Raw genomic sequence first — 24,976 nt, forward strand, 5'->3', positions numbered from 1 at the left:
GCAAATGGATTTTGAATGAATATGATAGTGAATAATGGATGTGGGGGAAGAAAGAAAATGTTCAGACCTCTCTGTGGGCCTCCGACTGAGCAAGGGTCATACAGGTACCTACAGTGGTGAGGTTCAGTGCAAGTCTCCTGTGCGGTCCGCTTTGGTACCCCTTCCATTACTCTCTCTCACGGCCGTCCCTTTGCTCAGGCTGACTCTCCCTGTTGACATTTCCACAAACAGCTCTGCAAAAGTGAGGCAGGTTCAAAAATGGCTTTTTAATTAGGCTATTACATCCCAGACTTACATCCCAAAACACTGTTTTGCCTTCTATAAGTAACAAAATTTGGGTTTTGTTTACACTTAATTTCACGGATAACATACGACTACATTTTTCAGAACAATAAAGCCAAATTCTTTATCAAAAATTATATACATAGCTTCAAATGCCAGGCTGACCTCCCCAGGGATAATGGTTTCCAGTTTGGTGGATATCCTAGACTTTCTCCAGTCATTCGCACACACCTGAGTGTGCCTATAAAATATGGTGTGGTGGCATTTATAAAAATTGTATCAGGCTATATCTATCAGTCTAGAACTTGCTCTTTTTTTTTTTAACTTTTTACTATTAACCAAGCTATACAAGCACATAATTTAAAAAGCCAACTAGGACAATAAGGTTTATTAAGTCAAAGAGTGGTCCCCAGACTTCCCACTCCCATTTCTTCCTTCCCATGGGCAACCACTTGCTGATTTCCTCTGTCTGGTTCTTTCGGTACTGACTTCATACTTCTTGCTACTATTTTTTTTTTTTTAAGTTTTAGAAATTATCAATTACTTTCCCACAGTAAAAGATGAAGTTTGGCTCTCTTTCCTCCCTCCCACTGCACCATCCCACAAGCATCCTTCCCACCCCTTCGTTCTCCCAATATACTTAGAGCACAATTTTGAATAGATCAATATTCAGGATACACAATGATAACCCCTCTGCAATTCACAGCTGAGTTGTGTGCTAAGCTATAATTAAATTCCTTCCCTGCAAAAACAACTTTTTTGTTTTTTCTGTATTTAATAATTCACCTTTTCCATTTTCCTTATTTTCTAACTAACTATGATTAATGTAACAAGTTCATTGGCAACTGTTTAATTTTTCTCTCAGTATATTCAGATACTTAGGTAGTCTGTCAATTACATTGTCTTGAAGAAGCCTCTCTGGGAGTCTTCCCACCTGTGCCTGTTTTCCTTGTAGCCAGTTTCTCTCTCAACTCTGTTTTGTCCCATTGATCTACATGTCTACCCTTACATAAGTATTACACTGTCTTATTTATTGTAGCTTCATAGTAAGTCTTAAAATCAAGCAGTTTAGTCCTCTCAATTTCTTCCTCTTTAAAAAAGTATTTTGGTCTAAGTCTTTTGCAATTACATAAAATATTAGAATTAGCCTGTATAATTTTTAATGATAAAACATGCTGGAATTCTTGTTAGGATCTCCCCCACAATAGTCCTGAGAATTCTTTTCGCCTTTCTCCCGTGTCCTATATTCTTTGTCTTCCTCCCGCTTAGTTTTCTCTCTCAACTTAATGAAGTACATTCTCTGGCTGCTTCCAGAGAAGGGATCTATGGCAAGCAAATTGGTTGAGAGCTTGTCTGAAATGGCTTTATTCTACACTGACCCTTGACTGATAGTTTGGTTAGGTATCAAATTCTAAGTTACAAATCACTTTGAAATGTTTGAAAGCATTACTCCACTGTCTTCGGATTTCCAATATTATTATTGAGAAATGCAAAGCCATTTTACTTCCTGATCTTGTGTATATGACCAGTTGCAAAGGGCCATCTTTTTGTTTCCAATTATTGGTATGCAAAACATTAAGTATTGCATGTGCTTCCCTAGGTTTTCCAGCTTTGTCTACAATTGGATTAGGGCCAAGTGGCTAGAGTAGAAGTGACACATGTCACTTCCAAGCTAAGAAAGTTACCAACCAGTGTGCCTGGTTTGTAAAAGCCTATTTTCCCCTCCCACAACTACTTACCCGAGGAGACCCATGATCCAGGTGACATATTTATAAGGCAGAGTTGGACTACCTGAAATACTTTGCATAAATGACAAACTTTGGTTTTATTAAACCACTAAGATTTTTAAGGGCTGCCTGTTGTAGGAGCCAGCACTAATCACCCTGAAGATATACCAATATTCTGAAATTTCCCAGGGATGTGTCATAATGTGGGTCTATTTTTAATCATTGTACTAGATAGTGGCTCCTAAAGATGCACAGCCTTCAGTTCTAGGAAATTTTATTTTATTAATAATTTCCTTTCCGGGGCGCCTGGGTGGCGCAGTCGGTTAAGCGTCTGACTTCAGCCAGGTCACGATCTCGCGGTCTGTGAGTTCGAGCCCCGCGTCAGGCTCTGGGCTGATGGCTCGGAGCCTGGAGCCTGTTTCCGATTCTGTGTCTCCCTCTCTCTCTGCCCCTCCCCCGTTCATGCTCTGTCTCTCTCTGTCCCAAAAAAAAAAAAAAAAAAAAAAAAAAAAAAAAAAACGCTGAAAAAAAAATTAAAAAAAAAAAAATAATAATAATTTCCTTTCCTTAGTTTTCTCTGGCTTTTTTTCTTGAACTCCTATTACTCAGTTACTGGACCTTCTAGATGAGTTGCCAACTTCGTATATTTCCATTTCTATTTTTCATCTCTGGATTTTTGCTATATTTTCCGCGAGTCTTCTTCAACTTTATTCTGAGACTTCTATTGAATTTTTAACTTTTGCTACTAGTTCTCAACTTTCAAGAGCTCTTTTATATTCTCTGAACACAGAACTCCAGAGACTCTCTTCCAAATTTGACATACCATTCCCATGCATGATTTCTTGCCTTTATTATAAAAAGATGTATCTACAATCTATTATTGTTTTGCATGTTTTAAACCTTTATATGAATGATCATTCAAATGTATCCTTCTCCAGTGTGCTTTTTTCACTTAAGTTACTTATCCCCATTGACAAATGTAGTTCTAGCTTATCTGTTTTCATTGATGTATAGAACTGTCAAGTTTATATTACAATCTAGTGATGCACCCACATGCTGCTGGTCATTTACAGTATTTTCATGTTGCTGTTACCCACACTTAATCAACAGGAAAACTGAGGCTCGGGGAGGTGTACTTACCTGTGTGCTTCATTAACCCACGAACCCAGAAGGCAGACTGCCTCTGGATTGCTGCCTCCAGGAAATTTCTGGCACATGCAAGAAGCTTAGTCTATCTCTGTTGATTAATTGAATGAAATGCAGACCTCCTGGTGCCTGATAAAACATTCCCTGTGGTCAGGGCGGATTGCCCAGGGCAACACACAGTGTAGAAATGTAAGGTGCGGAATTCTGAATGAAGACTTTAAAAACTCCATCTGTGATGTATATTTGGGTCTTCCTTTAGTTCTGTCAGTTTTTGCTTCATAGATATAAAAGCCCTGCTGTTAAGTGAGTACTCATTTATGATGATGTTTTCCTGATTAAATCATAATGAAATGTTTCACATTTATCATTGTGAAATGGCTCTTTTTTTCTATCCATTTAACTTGCTTCAAAGGGTTTTGTATATCTTCCTTTGTGAAGTGCCTATTAAAATCTTTACTAGGTTATCTTTTTATTATTCTATAAGAAGTCTTTATATATTCCAAAGAGAAGTCCTGTCAGATACATGTAAGACAGCCATTTTCTCCCAGGTCATGGCCTTCCTTTTTCATATGCTTAATGGTGACAAAGAGCAAAACTTTTTACTATTTATGAAAATTAAACAATTTTTAACAATTTTCACAGTTCCGGTTTTTTTTCTTTGCTACATCTATAAAAGTTTTGCTTACTCCAATTTTGCGAAGATTTTCTGCTTTGCTCTCTTCAAGAAGTTTTTTAGTTTTAGCTTATACTTTTAGATCGATGATTAATTTCAAGATAATACTTGTATAAGGAGGGAGTTAAGTGCTGAGGTTCATTTTTTTCCAAATGGATTGCCAACTGTTCTGAAAAAAATGTACTATTCCCATTGCATTACCTTGCACCTTGGTGGAAATCGATTGTCCATATATATGTGGGTCTTTTCTGAACTCTCTGTTTTGTCCCATTGAACCACATGTCTACCCTTACATAAGTATTACACTGTCTTATTTATTGTAGCTTCATAGTAAGTCTTAAAATCAAGCAGTTTAGTCCTCTCAATTTCTTCCTCTTTAAAAAAGTATTTTGGCCTAAGTCTTTTGCAATTACATAAAATATTAGAATTAGCCTGTATAATTTTTAATGATAAAACATGCTGGAATTCTTGTTAGGTTTCTGTTGCGTCGATGGTTCCATTTAGGGAGAATTTTAGCAATATTGAGTCTTCTGATATGGGAACATGGTTTATCTCTCAATTTTATTTAGGTCTTCTTTAATTTCACTCAACTGTGTTTTGTAGTTTTCCTTGTACAAGTCTGGCACAAAATTGTCAAGTTTATCCCTAAGTATTTCTAGTTTTTTATATTCTTATAAATCGTATTGTTTTTAAACTTAACTTTCCAATTTTTATTACTAAGGTATAGAATTAAAACTAATTTTTATATATTCTTTTTATCTTGTGTCCTGGCTAAACTCACTTTTTACTGTTATCATTTTTTTGTGAATTCTTTAGGATTTTTCATGTGCAAGATTATCATTTGTGGCCTCCAGTAAAATGTCAAAAAGAAATAGTAAGAAGTTATGGTTCAAGATGGCAACATAGGAGGCTCCCAAACTCACCTCCTCCCACAGACACACCAAATCTCATCTACATATGGAGCAACTGGCCCTGAAAGAAATCCAGAAACTAGCTGAGTAAATCCCACACATGGGGCAAATGAGAAAAAAAAAGGACAAGAGAAGCTGAGACAGAATTTCTCCATAAACCCCACCCCTGGCATGGCAACACACATTCAAAAGGGAACTTACAAATCCCTGCTTCTCCTTGAGGAGTGATGGGTTTGGACTCAGTATCTACTGCTCCAACTTTTTTCCAACCAACCTGCATCTAGGTGCTGACTGAGATCCTCCCCTTTGAGACATTGACAGGTCTTGGCACACCCTTAACTGCTGGGAGCCACCAAGAACAAAGACAGCAGCTTGGACAATCACAGAAGTTTGTGAGTCAACCAGGAGCTCTGGACAGGCTTATTGACAAGGTTCAACTCGTACATGAGACCAGTCTGTCAAGACTGGAAGAGGTAGCTGTGGTATCTAACGCACAGAAACCAACACAGAGAGCCAGGGAAAGCGAAGAACTAGGGGACTGCATTCCAAACAAAAGATAAGTCTCCAGAAATCAATCTCAATGAAATGGAAATAAGTGATTTACCCAATAGAGTTCAATATAATGTTCATAAAGATGCTCACTAAGGCCAGGAGAGCAATGCATGAATAAAGTAAAAATTTCAAGAAAGACATAAAATACTGAAAAGTAACAAACAGAAATCATAAAGCTGAAGAATACAATAATTGAAATGAAAATTCAGTAAAGTGGTTTGACAAAAGATTAGGTCAAACAGAAGAAAGAATCAGCAAACTCAAAGACAGAGCAATGGAAGCCATCCAATCAGAGAAGCGAAAGAAAAAGGAATGAAAGAGTAAAGATAGTTTAAAGGACTTATAGGACACTATCAAAAGGACCAATATATGCATTATGGAGACCTCAGAAGGAGAAGAGAGAGAAGGAAATGGGCAGAAGCTTATTCAAAGAAATAATGGCTGAAAGCTTCCCTAATCTTTCAGGGGAAAGAAATAGATACCCAGATCTAGGAAGCCCAAAGAGTACCAAATAAGGAGAACTAATGAGACTCACACCAAAACACATTACAATTAAGTTGTCAAGTTAAAGACAAAGAGAGAATCTTAAAAGCAGCAAGAGAAAAGCAATTTGTTATATACAAGGAAACACCCCTAAGACTAAGCATATTTTTCAGCAGAAACCTCGCAAGATAGAAGGGAGTGGATGATATATTCAAAGTACTGAAAGCAAAGAACTACCAACCAAGAATACTCTACCCAGCAAAGCAGTACTTTAGAAGTGAAGGAGAAATAAAGGGTTTCCCACACAAACAAAAGCTGAAGGAATACTAGACTGGCCTTACCAAAAAAAAAAAAAGTTAAAAGGAGTTCTTCAAGCTGAAATGAAAGGATGCTAATTAGTAACATGAAACATATGAAAGTATAAAACTCACTGGTAAAGTTAAATTTAGAATACTCTAATATTGTGATGGTTGAAGGCAAATCATTTATAACTGTCATATAAAAGTTAAAACACAGAAGTATTAAAATAACTAAATTGCAATAATTTGTTAAGGTATATACGATATAAATAGATGTAAAGTGTAACATTAAAAACATAAAATGTGGGAGGAGGGGCACCTGGGTGGCTCAGTTGGTTGAGCATCCATTTTCAGTTCAGGTCATGATCTCACATTTCATGAGTTCGAGCCTCACATCTGGCTCTCTGCTATCAGCCTGTCAGTGCAAAGCCTGCTTCAGATCCTCTGTCTCCCTCTGTCTGCCCCTCCCCCACTTGCGCTCCCCCCCCAAAAATAAATAAATATTTTTTAAAAAACACAAAATGTGGGGGAGAGTATAAAAATGTAGAGTTTTTATATGCATTTGCAGTTCTTACCAGCTTAAAATAGACAGTTATAAGTATAGGAAGTTTTAAGTAAGCTTCATGTTAACCACAAAGCAAAAACCTATGGTAAATACACAAAAGAGAAAAAGAAGGAAAGCCAAGCATCCCACCACAGAAAATCATCAAAACCCAAAGGAAGATAGCAACAGAGGAAGAAAGGAACAAAAGGACTACAAAATAGCCAGAAAACAATTTTTTAAATGGCAATAATATACCTATCAATAATTAACTTTAAATGTAAAAGAACTAAATTCTAAAATCAAAAGGCGTGGTTGGATGTTTATTATAAATAAATAAATAAATAAATATTTAAAAAATTAAAAAAAAACAAGATCTAACTATATGCGGACTACAAGAGATTTCAGCTTTAAGGACACACATAGACTGAAAGGGAAAAACATATTCCATGCAACTGGTAATCAAAACAAAGCAGGTTTCTGCACTACTTCCTGATATTCTGTAAGACCACTGTACTTGAAGAAGTATAGAAAACTGTCCCCACGCTCTTGGTCTGTTTCCTTAAGGATAAAACCAAACCATCCCAGCACTTTCTATCCCCAGGCAAAGGACTGCACTAACTAGAATGAGTTCTTGCAAACTACCGCATCCTTTAGACTTGAGTATTTAACATTCCTCATCTTTTATATTAGTACCAAAGTGCACTTTAAGGGAATGGCTGAGCAAGCTGCCATACCCAGCAATTTAAGCACATGCAGCCTCTATTGTCAAAGTAGAGAACATCATGAAGAGGGAATACAGACAATTTGACATAAACAGTGAATAACAATTCCTTTAAGTCTGTGGTCTACTGTGCCTACAGGATGCCAAACATCTGGATAGAAGATGCAACATTCCATTAAGAATTTCACTGTTCTTCCAGATAATTGAATAGACTTTTATTGTGAATTGTATAAATCTAGCAATTATAGCAGTTATGCTTATATTTCCATGATTTACAACTGCAGGGTACATATATGTATAAATGTGTGTGTGTGTGTGTGTGTGTGTGTGTGTGTGTGTGTGTTTAATTTCATCTGATGACCATATCCTTAGGGAATAGGCTTAATTATCCAATTTTACAGATGAGGAAGTTGAGAGCCTTTCTTAAGCATGTTTTGATCTCATACTCTGTGACAGACACAAAGCCTACAATAGAGATATAAAACAGTGTCTGCCCTAAAGGTGCCCACAGACCAAAGGAGGAGCTCAGAACTGAAGGAGTTTGACTTGCCCAAGGTCACACAGCTATTTACTGTCAGATCTGGAACACCATCCAATTTTTCTGGCTCCAAGTTCGGTACTCTCTTCACAGCTGCCTCCAATAAAGCCCAGATGCACCAGTAGAGCAGGGAGTGAAAGGGGAAGGGGTGGAGGTGTTGCTGGAGTTGGAAGAGCCTTGTTATTAACACCAAGATGAGAAATTAAGTATATGCCATTAAAGTTACAATTTTGAAGATTATGACCAGACATTAGAAAATGCTTTTGATGTAATGTTGGGTTAAAAAAAAAAAAACAGAGCACAAATAGCATGTCTGCCCATGTTCACTTGGTACACATATGGACAGTTACAGGACAAGAACATGGGCAAATTTAAACAGCTGGATTTTCTTCATGTAGCAGGATAGTTAGTGGCTAAAATTTCCTTTTCTTTCTTTCTTTCTTTCTTTCTTTCTTTCTTTCTTCCTTCCTTCCTTTTTTTTCTTTCTTTCTCCTATTACTTTTGTTGGAATTACTAATTACTAACTAGTAATTACTAATTACTAACTAGTAATTACTAATTACTATTAGTTTTGTTGATGTTAAAATATAAGTTGTAGGTACGAAAACAGAGAGAGATGGGGCGCCTGGGTGGCTCAGTCGGTTAAGCGTCCGGCTTCGGCTCAGGTCACGATCTCACGGTTCGTGGGGTCGAGCCCCGCATCGGGCTCTGTGCTGACAGCTCAGAGCCCGGAGCCTGTTTCAGATTCTGTGTCTCCCTCTCTCTATGCCCCTCCCCACTCGCACTCTATCTCCCTCTGTCTCAAAAATAAATAAACATTAAAAAAAAAATGTTTTTTAAAGAGATAGATAACATGGAAAGATGAAAGGTTTTGCAGCTGGACATACTTGGATTCAAATCACAGTTTTGCCAGTGACTAGCTATACAATGTAGGGAAATTCATTTAACTTCTCTGTACATCAGGGTTTTTTGGCAAAGAATAATACTAATTTTGCAGGGTTATGTTGAGGATTAGTGATTATGTATTAGAACACCTAATACACAAAGACCAACCACTCAAACTGTGATTATTTTTATCATTATTATTACATAATATAAGCCAAGAAGTGTGTTGGAGAACAGACAGGACTTGCAGGGCCTGCTCTAAGGCACAGGTTTGGCCAAAAGTCTGCAATGACATCTTTAACCCAGAGAACAACAATGTGGAATCGTCCTTACCAGCAGTGAAAACACGTGTTGAGCCAGGTCCTCGGAATACAAATGTGTAAAACACCATCTGTCCTGAAGGGATTTACCATCTATCTTTTTGCCTACTCATAAACATTTATTACGTACCTGTTATAATTTGGAGGCCAAAGGAACAACTAGTAATATAAAGATACATAGGACTTAGTCCTTAGGATAATTTACTGGGAGAGAAATAATCCCGGAAACAAATACAATATAATGTAGAGAACATAATCACAAAGTTAGGCATTTGGAAACATAGATCAATAAACACTTAATCCAACCTGGTGAGGGAAAATGAGGGAAGTCTAGGAAGGATTTCTGGAAGCACTGGCCCCAGAACTGAGCCTTTAAGTATTAACAAGAGTTAGTTAGAAAAAAGGGGACTGTTTTTTCAACATGACTTTGGCTACTTAGGGTCTTTTGTGATTCCATACAAATTTTAGGATTGTTTGCTCTAGTTCTGTGAAGAATGCTGGTGTTATTTTGATAGAGATTGCACTGAATGTGTAGATTGCTTTGGGTAGTATTGACATTTTAACAATATTTGTTCTTCCGATCCATGAGCGTGGAATGTTTTTCCATTTCTTTCTGTATTCTTCAATTTATTTCATAAGCTTTCTATAGTTTTCAGTGTACAAATCTTGTACCTCTTTGGTTAGGTTAATTCCTAGGTGTTTTATGGGTTTTGGTGCAATTATAAATGGGATTGGTTCTTTGATACCTCTTTCTGTTGCTTCATTATTGGTGTATAGAAATGCAACCAATTTCTGTATACTAACTTTATATCCTGCAACTTTGCTGAATTCAACCTAGCTTTACACCTAACAGAGTTATAAAAGGAGCAGCATATAAAGCCCAAGGCCAGCAACAGAAGGGAAATAAGAAAGATTAGAGCAGAAATGAATGATACAGAATCACAAAAAAAAAAAAAAAAAAGACAGCAGAAACAATCATTGAAACTAAGAGCTGTTTTTTGAAAGAATAAAGACAGTTGATAAACTCCTAGCCAGACTTCTCAAAAAGAAAAGACAGAGGACCCAAATAGATAAAGTCATGAATGAAAGAGGAGAGATCACAACCAACACCACAGAAATATAAACAATTAGAAGAGAACATTATGAAAAATTATATGCCAACAAACTGGACAATCTAGAAGAAATGGACAAATTCCTAGACGCTTACACACTACCAAAACTCGAACAGGAAGAAATAGAAAATTTGAACAGACCCATAACCAGCAAAGAAATTGAATCAATTATCAAAAATCTCCCAAATTCTACTGGAAATTTAAAGCAGAGTTAATGCCTATTCTTCTCAAACTGTTCCAGAAACTAGAAATGGAAGGAAAGCTTCCAAAGTCATTCTATGAAGGCAGCATTACCTTGATTCCAAAACCAGACAAAGACTCCACTAAAAAGAAGAATTATAGGTCAATATCCCTGTTGAATCCGGATGCAAAAGTTCTCATCAAGATACTAGCAAATCGAATTCAACAGTACATTTAAAGAATTATTCACCATGATCAAGTGGGATTCATTCCTGGGCTGCAGGGCAGTTCAATATTTGCAAATCAATCAACGTGATACACCACATTAATAGAAGAAAAGCTAAGAAGCATATGATCCTGTCAATAGACGAAAAAAAGGCATTTGATAAAATACAGCATCCTTTCTTAATAAAAACCCTCAAGAAAATTAGGATAGAAGGGACATACTTTAACATCATCAAGATAAAAACCTTCTGCATAGCAAAGGAAACAATCAACAAAACTAAAAGGCAACTGACAGAATGGAAGAAGATATTTGCAAATGATATATCAGATAAAGGGTTAGTATCCAAAATCTATAAAGAACTTACCAAACTCAACACCCCAAAACAAATAATCCAGTGAAGAAATGGGCAGAAGACATGAACAGACCCTTTTCCAGAGAAAATATCCAGATGGCAAACAGATACATGAAAAAATTCTCAATATCACTCATCATCAGGGAAATACAAATCAAAACCACAATGAGATACCACCTCATATCAGTCAGAATGGTTAAAATTAACTCAGGAAACAACAGATGTTGGTGAGGATGTGGAGAAAGATGATCTCTTTTGCACTGCTGGTGGGAATGCAAACTGGTGCAGCCACTCTGGAAAACAGTATGGAGGTTCCTCAGAAAATTAAAAATAGAACTACTCTATGAGCCAGCAACTTCACTACCAAGAATCTATCCAAAGGATACAAAAATGCTGATTCAAAGGGGTGTATGCACCCCAATGTTTATGGAAGCACTATCAACAATAGCCAAATTATGGAGAGAGTGCAAATGTCCATAGACTGATGAATGGATTAAGAGGATGTGATATATATATGCAATGGAATACTACTTGGCAATGAAAAAGAATGAAGTCTCTCCATTTGCAACAACATGGATGAAACTAGAATGTATTATGCTAAGCAAAATAAATCCATCAGAGAAAGAAAACATATGATTTCACTCATATGTGGAATTTGAGAAACTCAACAAATGAACATAGGGGAAGGGAAGGAAAAATAAGATAAAAACAGGGAGGAAGGCAAACCATAAGAGACTCTTAAATACAGAGAACAAACTGAGGGCTGCTGGAGGTAGGGGGGGATGGCCTAAATGAGTGACGGGCATCAAGGAGGGCACTTCTCAGGATGAGCATTGGGTGTCATATGTAAGAGATGAATCACTGGGTTCTACTCCTGAAGCCAAGACTATACTGTATGTTAACTAACTTGAATATAAATTTTAAAAAGGAGGGTACTGGGTGGAATGGCAGAAAAACATCCTAGGCAGAGAGGAAGATGTAAGGAATGGTGTATCAGATAATAATTAATTTGGTTTTTCCAGAGCATGGAATTTGAAGCAGGAGATGAGATTGGAGAGGAAGATGGGAACCAGCTCAAATGAGGCTTCATACATCTTCTCCAGAGGGCAGTGAAGGGTTTGAAGCAGGTGTCAAGGTGGTCAGCTTTACAGCTCAGACAGATGCTCCAGAGCCTATAGAGGAAGGGTGTAAATGGGACAGTGGGTTGCAGTTTAGGGCCACCTCTAGGGGTTCAGGAGAAAGATGAGTCTGCACTGGAACAGAGATCATGGACACAGAGATCAGGGTGATGGAAACCAGACAGCAAGACAGTCCCGAACAATCTCAAGAGCCCAGTGAAAAGTAGAAAGGAAGTACTTTCCTAAGACTTGAGAAAAAATTTTGTAACAGACAGTCTGGAAAAGCTTAGTAGAGCAGAGAGGACATGAGCAGCTCTTGAAAGAAGGAGAAGACACAGGTGGAGAAAGGGGGCAGATCCCAGGGGAAGAAAAGGAATTAACGAAGGCAAAGAAACCATAATATGTAGATTGTGTTCACAGAAGAAGTCAGTCAGTTGACAGTAAGAATGTGTAACCTTTGACAGGCCCTCTACATTGTAAATTCTCATCCCCATACAGGGAATGCATTTGTGCAGGACAGATTGTTTCCTCCCCAAACCCCTGCTTTCCTAAGGCATAAAGAGGCTACCATGAGCTAAACATAGAGAAAAATTCAGGAATTCTTCTAGACTATAATCCAGAAAGGAAAAGACAGAGTCCTTCCTGATGGCATGAAAGCTCTGGTGGTCTTTTGGTGACTTTTGGTGACTTTTGGTGACTCCAGGCCAGACAAGGGGAGAACCTCCTTTCCCTGCTCTGGCTTTCTCATTCCCCACCTCCAGTCCCACTCCCTGCCATCCAGGGACTGACTGATGAGCTGTGCCAATGAACAAAGAAGAGTAAGATGGGAAGGGGTAGGGAAGAAAGTGTTAAAATGACTGAGGGGTCAAGGGCAAAGGAGAGAAAGGCAGTGTCCGGGGCAAGAGGTCCCCTTACCAATCTGAATATCATAGGAGTGGACAGGGTCAGACAGGAAATATTAGACTTTGTGGGACATTCAGTCTCCGTCTTAACCACTCACTTCTGCCCCTTGGCACTTAGCATGTTGTGCCATTTAGCACAATAGGTTAATAAAGAAGAGTAGCTATTTTTTCAGTAAAACTTTGTTTATGGAGGCTGAGATTTAGATTTCGTAAAATATTCACATGTCACAAAACATTCGCCTTTGATTGCTTCAATCAGTTAAAAATGTAAAAACCATTCTTAACTCACATACCAACAAAACCAATGGGCTGGGTTTGGTTTGTGGAGTGTGGTTTGCCATCCCTGGTTTAGAATAAAGGTCCTGTATAGATGAAGAGCTGGGACAGGTCAAGGAGCAAGGAGAAGCCATTCCCAAACCTATATTCCTGTGGGTTCCAGATGGGATGGGATATAGGGCAGAAAGTGAAAAACAGAACTGTTTCTACACTTTCATGGGGGGCTTCCCTGGCTAATGATAAGGGTTTAGGAATGGGCCATACCGCTCCTTTTCCCATAATCAAGGATATAGCGATGGGGTTTTACGTTGCTTTTATATTAATTAAATTTTGAAATCCTGCTTCCTATATTTCTATAAACCATATTATGGTATTCAAGAAAACCCATAACGAAACAACAGCCATGTGCATTTTGACTATGATATGCTCCTCTGGCTACCAAGAAAGCCAGGTAACGCCTAGGGGTGTGCCTGTGAACAACTGGGCCTCACTGTGGCCCCAACTGCCCATCTGGGTAATGGCAGCACGTCCTATACAAGTCTGAGACCTGTTCTTGCCCAATGGGCTGCTTCCACTTGTAAGGCTCTCAGATGTTCTGCGGACACACAGTGTGTTATTTACTTTCCCAAGGCTCAATCTCTTCACCTATTAGATACTAAATGATCTTTTTAGATTCCAAACATTTATGCGGTCTTTCTTGGAAAATACTTAAGAATCCTCGAGCTTTGCCTTCTCTCCCAGCAGCATAGCTGAGGGGTAGCTGCACATCAACATAACGTGATTAGGAAGACTGACGTACAAGATTCTTGACAAAGAGCCCAGCCATTTTCCTTGGCCTGGGCACAAGTCTCCAGATTTCCTTAAAATTAATCATCGATATCATGTCCAATTCAGACTCTAAAACCCACTCAATCTCCCCTCCCCCTGACCCATTGCACCCAGAATAAAAGGATTCATGTTGTTACATTTTCTTTCTTTTCTGCTCTCTGGAAGCAGGCATTGCTCCTTACTAGAGAAGATGTTTGAGATGCTCCCGCTGACCTATTGCCTTGTCTATGTTCCAAGAACTCGAACTCCCCAGGCACCACCCCAGACTCTTTCTCCTCTGACACTCGTAATCATTGAGAGGTGAAGACAAAGAGAAGGAGTCAGGGAAGAAGACAAGCCCTGGAGAAAACGAGGATGCATGTTGAGGATTCTTGTTCCTGACACTCCTGCTGCCCTCAACCAAGCCATGATGGGGGCGGGGGGGGGGGGGGTGGTAATGGATCCACCCACTGAATCCACCCAGGACCCAAAAGTACGTGATCCACAGAACTTGAACCCGAAAGGACCCCCACAAAGAGATTTCATAGAACCAACGATGGAAAACTCGGTTGTGTACATTTCCAGCAAATCCAAGCTCACAGGACTTGCTTGGTTGGTAATGGAGAGCCCTCCCCTCGCTGCTAGGGTGTGGGGAAGGTGGATACACTTTTCCCAACTCCCCGGATACAGTCAAAAACCCACTTTCTGCCACAAGTCACAAGGTTGGTTCGGCTGGCTTCCCACAAATCTGGTTCTGAAGGAGGCAGACAGCTCCTCTGAAAACACATTCATTCTCTTCTCCCATTTGATCTTTCTTCCACATGCTTTTTGGATTAACACTGGCATTTTGTTTCCATCTGTTTTCAACTCTTGCTTAGAAACGTCCAAGTCAGCCTCTAGCCTCTACATGGCTGGGGGGGGGGGGTCCTCTGCAGGGCACTGCTCCCCAGCAGGGTCCGTGGAAGATCACCTGCTCATCCTGCTTCCAGTCCACAAACACCGAGTGAGCGCCCCCTGTGTGCCAGGCATGGCGCTATCTATCAGGCGCACCAAGGTGCCATGTCACGCCGCTGGGCAAAATTCAGCACAGCCTCCTGTGCACTTGAGCAAAAGCTCACATCATTACAGTGACCCGTAAGCTGTAAGATACCCTCCTTCCCCCCTCCCCACAGCCCTCTGACCTCACCTCCTGCACCTCTCCCTCTGAACCCCAAAAGCCACCCTGGCCTCGCTGCTGTGCCGTGACCACGCCTGCCCCCTTCTGGCTTGATGCCTTGCTGTTCCCTCCTTTCCCCACCCCGGAATGTCCTTTCCCCAGAGTGGCTAACTTCCTCACCTTCGAGCCTTTGTTCAAATATCACCTTTCCACAAGGCTGATACTGACAATCCTGTTGGAAGCTGCCACCCTTCACCAGCACACCTGACCCCCCTTTTTACCCGCTCTAAATGTTCTTTCTCTGCAGCACTTATCACCCTACTTCCTTAGCCCGGTTCCCTAGAAAACGTAATTTAAAGGAATACGATCCAGGGAAGTGGACATGAGGGAAAAGGGGGTAGAGCACAAAAGCAGGGAGAATAAACCTGAGGGAAAATGTTTCCAAATGCCCACAGTGTTGTAAAAAGTGAGGGCTGGGTCGCACAGGACAGCTTCAGAGAGTCTGGATGAAGCAATGCATCTCCAAACAATCTGCCCAAGAGAGAACGTAGCCTTCAGTCTCTGTCTCTCATTGGTCAAAGTCCACCCTGTGGGTCTGAACACCCTCATACATCCAAGCGATGTGAAAGCAGACGAGCCCAGAGGGGGCTCCTCACCTTCATGGGAACATGAGAGCCGCAGAGTGGAAGGTGGGAGTTGAAAGATGCAGGACAGGCACCGGGCGAGTGCCTATGGGGCGTGCCTGGAAGCAACCTGAGGGACACTCCTTGCAACTGGCCCTGGAGCTGTAGGAGTGGCAGCAGTGGGTGGCCCCGGGACTGCCTCAAAATGCAGGCACCAGTGGCCCCAGGCTGGCAGGCACAGACCAAGCCATTGCCAGGCCAGTCCATGGATCCTGACTGTGCATAAGCTGAATCCTGCATAACCTTCCAATATGGCATCCATCTCCCCCAACTAGAAATTGAGTTCCACAAAGGCAAGATCTCTGTCTCCTTGTGTTCCCTGATGCACCCCAGAAGTCTAGGAAAAGGCCTGGTGCAGGATAGGTCCTCAGCATACTGTTGAAAGAATGAAAGGGCAGTGATAGTGAAGGAGGTACAGACCCTACCTTCAATGAGCTTGCAGAGCCCGGGGGACATAGACAAGCCAATGGCTCAACGCGGTACAAAACAGGAGTGCAATTCGGGTGGCAGACCAGGCGGCTGCAGGAATACTTAGCAGAGCTGTGGGCAACTGATCTCTGAGACCTGGTGATTTGACTTTAGAGGCGACAGGTTATGCCCAGCCTGGTGTATCCCATAAAACAAGGACACTGGAATAGAAAGTTGAGATCTGGGCTCTAAGCCCAACCTCGGCTGTGAATCGGCTGTAGGACCTTTCGAGAGTAATCACTATTTATCAAGTACTCACTTTCTGCCAGATCACAGTAGGAGTAATTTACTGTCTCAGTCCATTTGGGCTGCTCTAACAGAGTACCATAGACTAGCTGGCTTATAAACAACAGAAATTTATTTCTCACAGTTCCAGAGGCTGGGAAGCCCAAGGTCAAGGCGCCAGCAGATTCGGTGTCTGGTCTGTAAATGGCCGTCTTTGTGCTGTGTCCTCACAAAGCAGAAGGGATGAGGGAGCTCCCTGGGTTCCCTTTATAAGAGCATTAATCAGGTACAAGAGGGCAGAGCCCTAATGGGCCTAAAGGCCCCACCCACTGACACCAACACTTTGAGGGGTAGGTTTAATAATATATGAATATGGGGGGAGAGGAGGCCCAAATATTTAGTCCATGGCATTTACAAGCATCTTTTATTTCATTCTTACAACAATTCTTTGAGAGAGATATGATGATCCTCATTTAATTAGACAGGCATCTAAACTGAACTCAGAAATGTTCAACTAACCTACCCAAGTTCTCCTGGCTAAGAAGTGGCAGAGCTAGGATTTGAACTTGCAACTTCTGCTGCCAAAGTCTAAAGCTCATAAAAACCGCCCTCTCGCCCCATACGGCTGAGTCTTGGTGCCCTCTTTTGTAAAATGGAAAGATTAGACTACCTAATCTTTAAAGTCCTTTCCTGCTGAGCTGCATCCTAAACATGTCAAGGTCAAAGAGAAGTGATCCAGCCCAGACTTGGTGGCAAGTGATTGGATACTGCCTAGGACAAACATACTCATGGTATACGGGGGGCCTGCAGCCAGGTCTGAGTCACCAGCAGCCTCCGTCCAGCCCCAGGCCAGTGAGCATGAGGCTCTCTATGCCACACACGAGGACATGCACAGGACATCAGCCTGGCCAGAGAAGAGGGACCACCTGAGAAACTTGACTCGATGTGGCATCCTGAAGGTACACATGAAGACAGAGTGTCTCCGCAGTTCCAAGTTATGGAACGTGATTGTTGAAAGCCTACCTACTCATCACGGCAGAGCCTTAACATCTGCAGGCTACCAGCGCAAGTGCAGACAAAGCCTGTGACTCGGCTAATGCATCTCAAAGTCTCCATCATCGGTCCAGATGACCACCGTCCCACAGAAATGTTACGTGAGCCACATATGTCATTTTACATGATCTCGTGGCCACACTTTAAAAAGAGGTGAAATTAATATGGATAACATATTTAGTTTAACCCAATCTATCCACGATATTATCAATGCGGTGTGTAATCCATATAAAAGCATATTGAGACATGTTACGCTTCATTTTTCATACTAAATCTTTGACATCGAGTGCGTCTTTTACTGAGAGCACCTCTCCGTTCAGAAGCCACATTTCAAGCGCTCAGTACGAATCAACATGAACCATGTGAATTACGGCCTGCTGAATTGGACAGTGCGAGCCCGGCGTCCTCTGGTGCTGATGGGGAACACACACATGCATGCACACACTCATGCCAGAGCAGCACAAATAACAAGGAACTTGACCTGGGGGCAGAGCTGGGAGCAGGGGAGGCCCAGGGGAAAGACACCGACCTGAATTCACGCACACAGAACGCACACAAATGAGAGGAAACCAGCCCTTCGTGGGGACAGAAGACATCTGGCTTGCTGCCCTTTGAAGTTCAATTCACCTTCGGATCTCAAGAGTAGCGGGCCAAGAAAAAAATACCAGAGGCCCTCAAACGACTGAGGCAAGAGGTCAGAGTTCCTTGGTCAGTTCCTGGGAAAATGAGATTCATATGAGATTCGGGAGAGGGGAGAAATTTGTCAAAAAATCATAAAGTTAACAATTTGTATATTTAAATGGTGTCAAACCACAGGAGCCTGGCGTCCTGACACATTAATGAAAGCCTCAGCTCCATACTCATTTACACGGAAAGTAATTGCTGCTCGAAACAGATCCACAGAAGCAAAGGGTAGCAGACAAAATGTGTGCTTTTCAAAACCGAAGGACTCGGAGACTGCTGGGGGGGATTGTGGTTTTCCAGGAATGGGATGGAATGAAACGGATTTTTAAAAGAGAAAGAAAGAAAAGAAAACGCTTCCAACCGTCCTTTGTAGCCTCCCCCACTCCACCCCACCACGCAAAGCACTGAAGGAAGGGTCCGCCACCTCCTGTCCGCCACCAGGAGAAGGGAAAAGGCTGGTAGCTCCCAGGGCAGACGCCCCCCGGGGCCCGGCCTCCCGGCCTCTCCCCCTTCAAGAGCGAAACACATGGGCGACGCCTCAGAACTGCACTTGGAGAGTGTTTACTCGCTGCGTTTGTGAGGCCGAGACTGGAGCCACATGGAAGGCACATGCAGGATGTGCTGTAATCATCTTCTGTTTATAATTCTGACAGAAGGATGGCAGAGTCGAGGATGGGATTGATCCGGTTCCAAATCTATTTCCTGGAGCCAGATTTAAAAGAGAGATGTTAAGGGCAGAGTCTCTAACGATGTGGGTGCGTCGCAACAAGTTACAAGTTTATTTCTATTGGTGTTTGTACAGATTTTTTAAATCTGTTGCTTTCTTCTCACACGTTCAGCCCAGCCCCGCCAGAGCCCATGGAACTCTGCAAACTGCCTCCTCTAATACATTCTTATCAAATTCAGAAAAATCTGATTTTCTAAGAGTTCATTTACAGGACAACAGTCCCCTTTCGCTGTAATGCCTTTATTGTCTTTTTATTGTTATTGTTCAGATTTTAAGTGTTACCATCTGACAATCTTGTTCATTCTCAGTGATGTTAAACACCCATCCAATCATAGTCTGGTTTCCAAGTTTCTCCTTGAACGACCAAAGCTTACAATGGGTCTGCTCACATTCTCTGGCACACCCATGTAAGAAGACGTTTTGAGGTCTGAGGAGTCTCTTGTCTGAGCTGGCCGCTCCCCTGGAGCTGCCTCTGAGTCATTGTTCCTCTTTGTCTCTCTCGATTAGGATGGGATGTTTTACAGCTCTTGCTGGGAAGTAGATTTTCTGGGCTCCCTAGCATGGCATTTAAATTCTAGTCACATGCCCCAGGTAGGAAAGCTGCCAGGCTATGAAGAAAACAGGTGAGCTGGAAAACCAACTCTAGGGACGACTAAGGGTAATTACTACCATTGCCACAGCACTTTACAGTTTACAGAGTGATTTCGTACTTGGTATCTCGTTTACCCTCACAACCATCCCAACGATATAGGGTCTTAACCTTCTTTTTACAGTGAGGAAACTGAGGCTGGGATTGCTGACACATCTCCCTAGGGTCACACACGTAGCTCACGTTGGAGCTGGGAATGGAAATAGCTCTTCAGACAAGAAACCCAACCCAGCTCCGTCCATGGATCTTCTCCTGTAGGCATCAGCAAGTAATCCAGACCGCAGCGTGTGAGACATGTTTAATCACAATGAACACTGCCCCTCTTTTGCTTAATGTATTTCGAAGTCTCTTCCCTCATTGCCTTTTGATGGTGTGTAGGTAAAACCATTCCAGTGTTCATCCAAAATGAATACAACGAGAGGGAAAAAGTAGAACTTCAACCAACTATGTATTGAGGGTCCACTGTGTGAGAGAAAACGTGATGCTTACTGTCAAGAAATTTCTATCACATGAGAAGAGCTATGGATTGTGGAGAGTTAGATAGCAACACAGAGAACCACAACCAGAGTCGTCACCAGGTCAAGGCGTTCGATGCAGCCCGGGCTGGGGGAGAACGCGGAGATTTTGTGGAGAAGGAACATGAGTAAGCCCTGGGCGGGGACTCCCCAGCTTCCCTAAAGACAAGTCACTAGGAGTGCTTATAAAAGCACTTGCATCCAGAAGGCAGGAGAAAGGCCTGATAAACCTGTGCCCCAGATGATCCCTAACATAGGGAAGGCTCTGAGCCCTGGGAAGCATGAGTCAGCTCCACAGGCTTCGCCGCGGGAAGGGCTGGGGGAAGGGCAGAAAATGTGGTGAAAGAGATGGAGACAAGGTGAGATGTACAACTTAAGACAAATACGAAAAGAAGACTTAATTCCACCGTGAGGGCAGGGATGGCAAGAAGTTGGCAGACAGAAGGGCAGATGGAGGGAGGGGAGGCTGGGCTCAAGGAAAGGACTCCTCGCACCTGGCCCTGACACCACAGCTGGGTAGGGCCCTCCCTTCAGGTGCGTCACTCAATGGACCTGTACTGGAAGCCCGTCCTGGGGACCATGGCCAGTGCTTATCCTCTCGTTTCCAGCTGAGGAGCCAGCAGGGAAGAATGATGTAAATTGCTGAATGAACATATGATTTTGCTCAATACCTGAACTGCTTTTTCTTTTTCACTGACATGTATCCATGACCGAGCCCTAGGAGACCCCAGGAATATGGTCCCAAAGGAAGCCTCTAGCAGCCACGGTGAAGGTGGAAAGGTTCTTGGTCTAGGGAAACTCTGTGGATTCGAAGCCCAGTTCCAGGAGAACGTCACAGGGCAAAATCATGTTTTGGTCCTTGGTTTCTTCCTCAATTAAATAATAATAATAATAATACCTAACCCTTATATAGCACTTACTACATGCCTCGCATTGTTCTTTGTATTTTTACATGTTTTAGGCCTTTTAATTCTCACAACAACCATGTAAGGAAGGTTCTGCTATTGTCCCTGCTTTCCAGATAAGAAAACTGAAGCACAGAGAATTTGTCAGGTGCCCAACAAGTAATTGACAGAGGCAAGATTCAAACTCAAGCGGTGTGGCTCCAGAGCCCAAACTTCCCCACCGTCCCCACCTCCTCTCTCAGAGGAACAAAGTCTAGCCAACACAGAGAGAACAGGTATAACTGTAAGTGAGCGTGTCAGCGTGCGTGTACGGGGGACGTATGAGAGAGGAGAGATTGGGTGGTGAGTGGTACCACAGTAGATTCTAAGACAGAAGATGACTCTGGGCTAGGGTGCATTAGGAAGGCTTCGTGAAACAAGTCTATCCACCTGCCGGAGAAAGCCCAGAGGAGTGAAGGAGGTGCCTCTGGATGGCAGATAGGGGATTTGGGGTGAAAATGCTGAGCACACAGTGGGTTCATTCATTCGATTTGGCAGCCGTTTAGTGAGTTCCTGGCATATGCCAGGCCCCGGTGCAGACACGGGAGACACAATGGTGAGGCACCCTCCCTGCCTTCGTGGGGCTTACGGTCTAGCAGAGGAGACGGCCAAAAAAGAAAGCCAACAAATGAAAAGTGATGAGTGGCATGGAGAATAAGAGTCAGGTGACTCTTTTAGCTGGGGTGGATGGGAAGGCCTGTCTGAGGATGGGTCGGCCCAGCTGTAACCTGACAGGGCCTGGTGGGTGCAAGAAGTGAAAGACCAGCGTGATTAGGGAGCACTGGATGGGCAGAGGTGACGGAAGGGAGGGCGGGAGACAGACAGCACCCCGAGGTCCCCAAGAGGAGACTGGAGAGCGGCGCTGTGGGGAGACATTGAAGCCTCTAAGCAGGAAACAGACATTATCCAATTTATGTTTTAAGAAAAAATTCTCCGGCTGCCTGTGTGGAGAGTTAGCCTGCAGGGACCCAGTTAGGAGGGTACCGGGAAGGGTGGTGGCCCGCCAGGTGGCGCCTGAGGGGGGGTGGAGAGAAGGAACGTGACTGGAAGCATATTTTAGAAGTAGAACCCACAGGCGCTTTGCTCCCACCCCCATGGAAGGCAGGTTGCATAGACACCAGCATGATTTAGACCCCGCATGGATGCCTTATTTACCAAGCCTAAGTCCAAAGAGGAAGGCGAGAAAGACCACACGCTTGCACGGTTTGTGCGGGTGGGAAGGACAAACAAAGGTTCACCCTGTTTTGGAAGAAGTGGGTCTATGCCACTCTCCAGGTACACACCACAACTCTGAAAAGTGGACGCGAGACGACAGATCCTCTCAAGCACTTTCCAACGAACCGAATTTAGGGCAACGATCCAAACAGAAACAATGGGTGTTCTGTGCAGAGCTGAGCAAGGTCCCCATGGTTGGCGCTCAGGCAGACAGACAGCTGTGGTGACTGAGTGTGTCCCGGGCCATGGCGCCAAGCCAGGAGACCCTGGGCAGCAAGCCGACTCACAGAGCCTCGGAGAGGAGGTGGCCATCAGGGACGACACGGCCTCCTGAGAGCACGGCACAAGGGATGGGTGCTTGGGGCTCCGAGGGGAAAGGGAAGTCCAGGGGCAGCTCCGTCTGTGGCCATGGACTAACCACCAGGGACAGGGTCTTCTGAAAGTGGAGGAAAGCTGCCATCAGACTTAAAATTCTTAGTGGTATATTTCATTGTGAATAGAATTTTCCTTAAAAATTTTTTTTTATTCTTATTTTTTAGAGAGAGAAAGAGAGTGAATGGGGGAGAGGGGCAAGCAGGGAGAGAGAGAGTGAGGGAGAGAGAGAGAGAGAGAGAGAGAGAGAGAGAGAGAGAGAGAGAGAACCTCAAGTAGGCTCCATGCTCAGCACAGAGCCCAACATGGGGCTCGATCCCACAACCCTGCCATCATGACCTGAGCCGAAATCAAGAGTCAGGCGCTCAACTGACTGAGCCACCCAGGCGCCCCAAATGTTCCCTTTAAATAAAACTAGTAGGTCCTAGCAAATTATTTTGCTAGCTTCCTAATTCTTACTCCTTCATTTATAAATTGACAACAGAGCTTCTCACACTTTAACGTGCACATGAATCACCTGGGTAACTGGTTAACCTTCAGACTCTGGTTCAGTAGGTCTGGGGTGTGGCCTGAGATTCTGTATTTTTTTAAATATAATTTATTGTCAAATTGGCTAACATACAGTGTATACAGTGTGCTCTTGGTTTTGGGGTGGATTCCCGTGATTCATCGCTTACATACAACACCCTGTGCTCCTCCCAACAAGTGCCCTTCTCAATGCCCATCACCCATTTTCTCCTCTTCCCCACGCCCCCCCACCAACCCTCAGATTGTTCCCTGTATTTAAGAGTCTCTTATAGTTTGCCTCCCTCCCTCTCTGTAACTATTTTTCCCCCTTCCCTTCCCCCATGGTCTTCTGTTAAGTTTCTCAAGTTCCACGTATGAGTGAAAACATATATCTGTCTTTCTCTGACTGACTTCTTTCACTTGGCATAATATCCTCCAGTTCCATCCACATTGCTGCAAATGGCAAGATTTCATCCTTTATCATTGCCAAGTAGTATTCCATTGTATATATAAACCACATCTTCTTTATCCATTCATCAGTTGATGGACATTTAGGCTCTTTCCATAACTTGGTTATTATTGAAAAAATATGGAAGCTTCACGAATTTGTGTGTCATCTTTGTGCAAGGGCCACACTAATCTTCTCTGTATCGTTCCAGTTTTAGTATATGTGCTGCTGAAACGAGCACAAGAGATTCTGTATTTTTTAATGTTTACTTATTTATTTTGAGAGAGAGAGAGAGTGAGCAGGGAAGGGGCAGAGGGAGAGAAGGAGAGAGACAATCCCAAGCAGGCTCTGCACCGTCAACACAAAGCCCGACTCTGGGCTTGATCTCATCCACTGTGAGATCATGACCTGAGCCAAAATCAAGAGTCCTGCTGTTTAACTGACTGAGCCACCCAGGCACCCCAAGATTCTGCATTTTTATTAGTTGTCTGGTGACCCATGCACTACACCTTGAGTAGGGAGGCTCTGGCCCAGTCAGATGTCCCTTTCACTGCCCTTGAATCCCTTCCTCGCACCACTTTGACTTCAAAATAAAATTAGTTCATTCACTATTTATTGGAGTAACAGTATATACAAAGCATGGGTTGAGTGTTGAGAGAGATACAGAAATAAACATAATACAGTGTTCCTTTAAGCAAACTGCAAACAGGCTTGGTGGAGAGATGGTTACCAACATAGAGTATAAAGCCTGCCCTCCCCCAGGCCTCCTCCTACATTGGAATTATAATGCATTGCCCCACGTAATCCCCACTGCACCCTGAAATAGGAACTGTCTCTATTTTACATACAAGGAAAACCAGGCTAGGAAAAGTTAAGTTGATTTTTCAAGCTCACACAACCATTGAAAAGTCGGATTTGGATTTAAATTTGGATCTGTCTGGCCCCAAAGTTCAAATTCTTTCCATGAAGCCATACCAAGGACATAGATCTAAGTATAAATACCCCCAAACACTGGGCCTTATGTGATGCATGTAAAACAAGAAACACAAAGACCTTGCTGGAGGGGCTCAGCAGGTGAGGTGGTAGGTGACAGAAATTTGGAACTATAGTGTATTCACTGAATTGGACTGGGTTACGAGAAAAAAAAAAAGGCAGCAATAAAGACTTCACATTGAGAATATTTTTTAATGTTGCAGAAGAGAGATCGGTTTCCTTGTTTGTTCATAAATTCTCCTTTTATGGACTGCAGTTCCAAAGTCCGGGAAGCCACTTGCCC

General features: G+C 42.6%; 1 long non-coding RNA gene and 1 other non-coding gene across 2 annotated transcripts in view; both read right to left on the reverse strand.

Moving 5' to 3' along the window:
- The window catches only part of LOC132673308 (uncharacterized), a 43,539-nt gene that overhangs the window by 7,801 nt on the left and 10,762 nt on the right, over nt 1-24,976 (reverse strand). The window lies entirely within an intron of this gene.
- Nucleotides 23,835-23,941, reverse strand: LOC132673971 (U6 spliceosomal RNA). Its single transcript, XR_009608302.1, has one exon. It is a non-coding gene; the product is annotated as a U6 spliceosomal RNA (small nuclear RNA).

The sequence above is a fragment of the Panthera onca genome, chromosome C1 (genome assembly GCF_046562875.1).
Source record: "Panthera onca isolate mPanOnc1 chromosome C1, mPanOnc1 haplotype 2, whole genome shotgun sequence".
Classification (NCBI taxonomy): Eukaryota; Metazoa; Chordata; class Mammalia; order Carnivora; family Felidae; genus Panthera; species Panthera onca.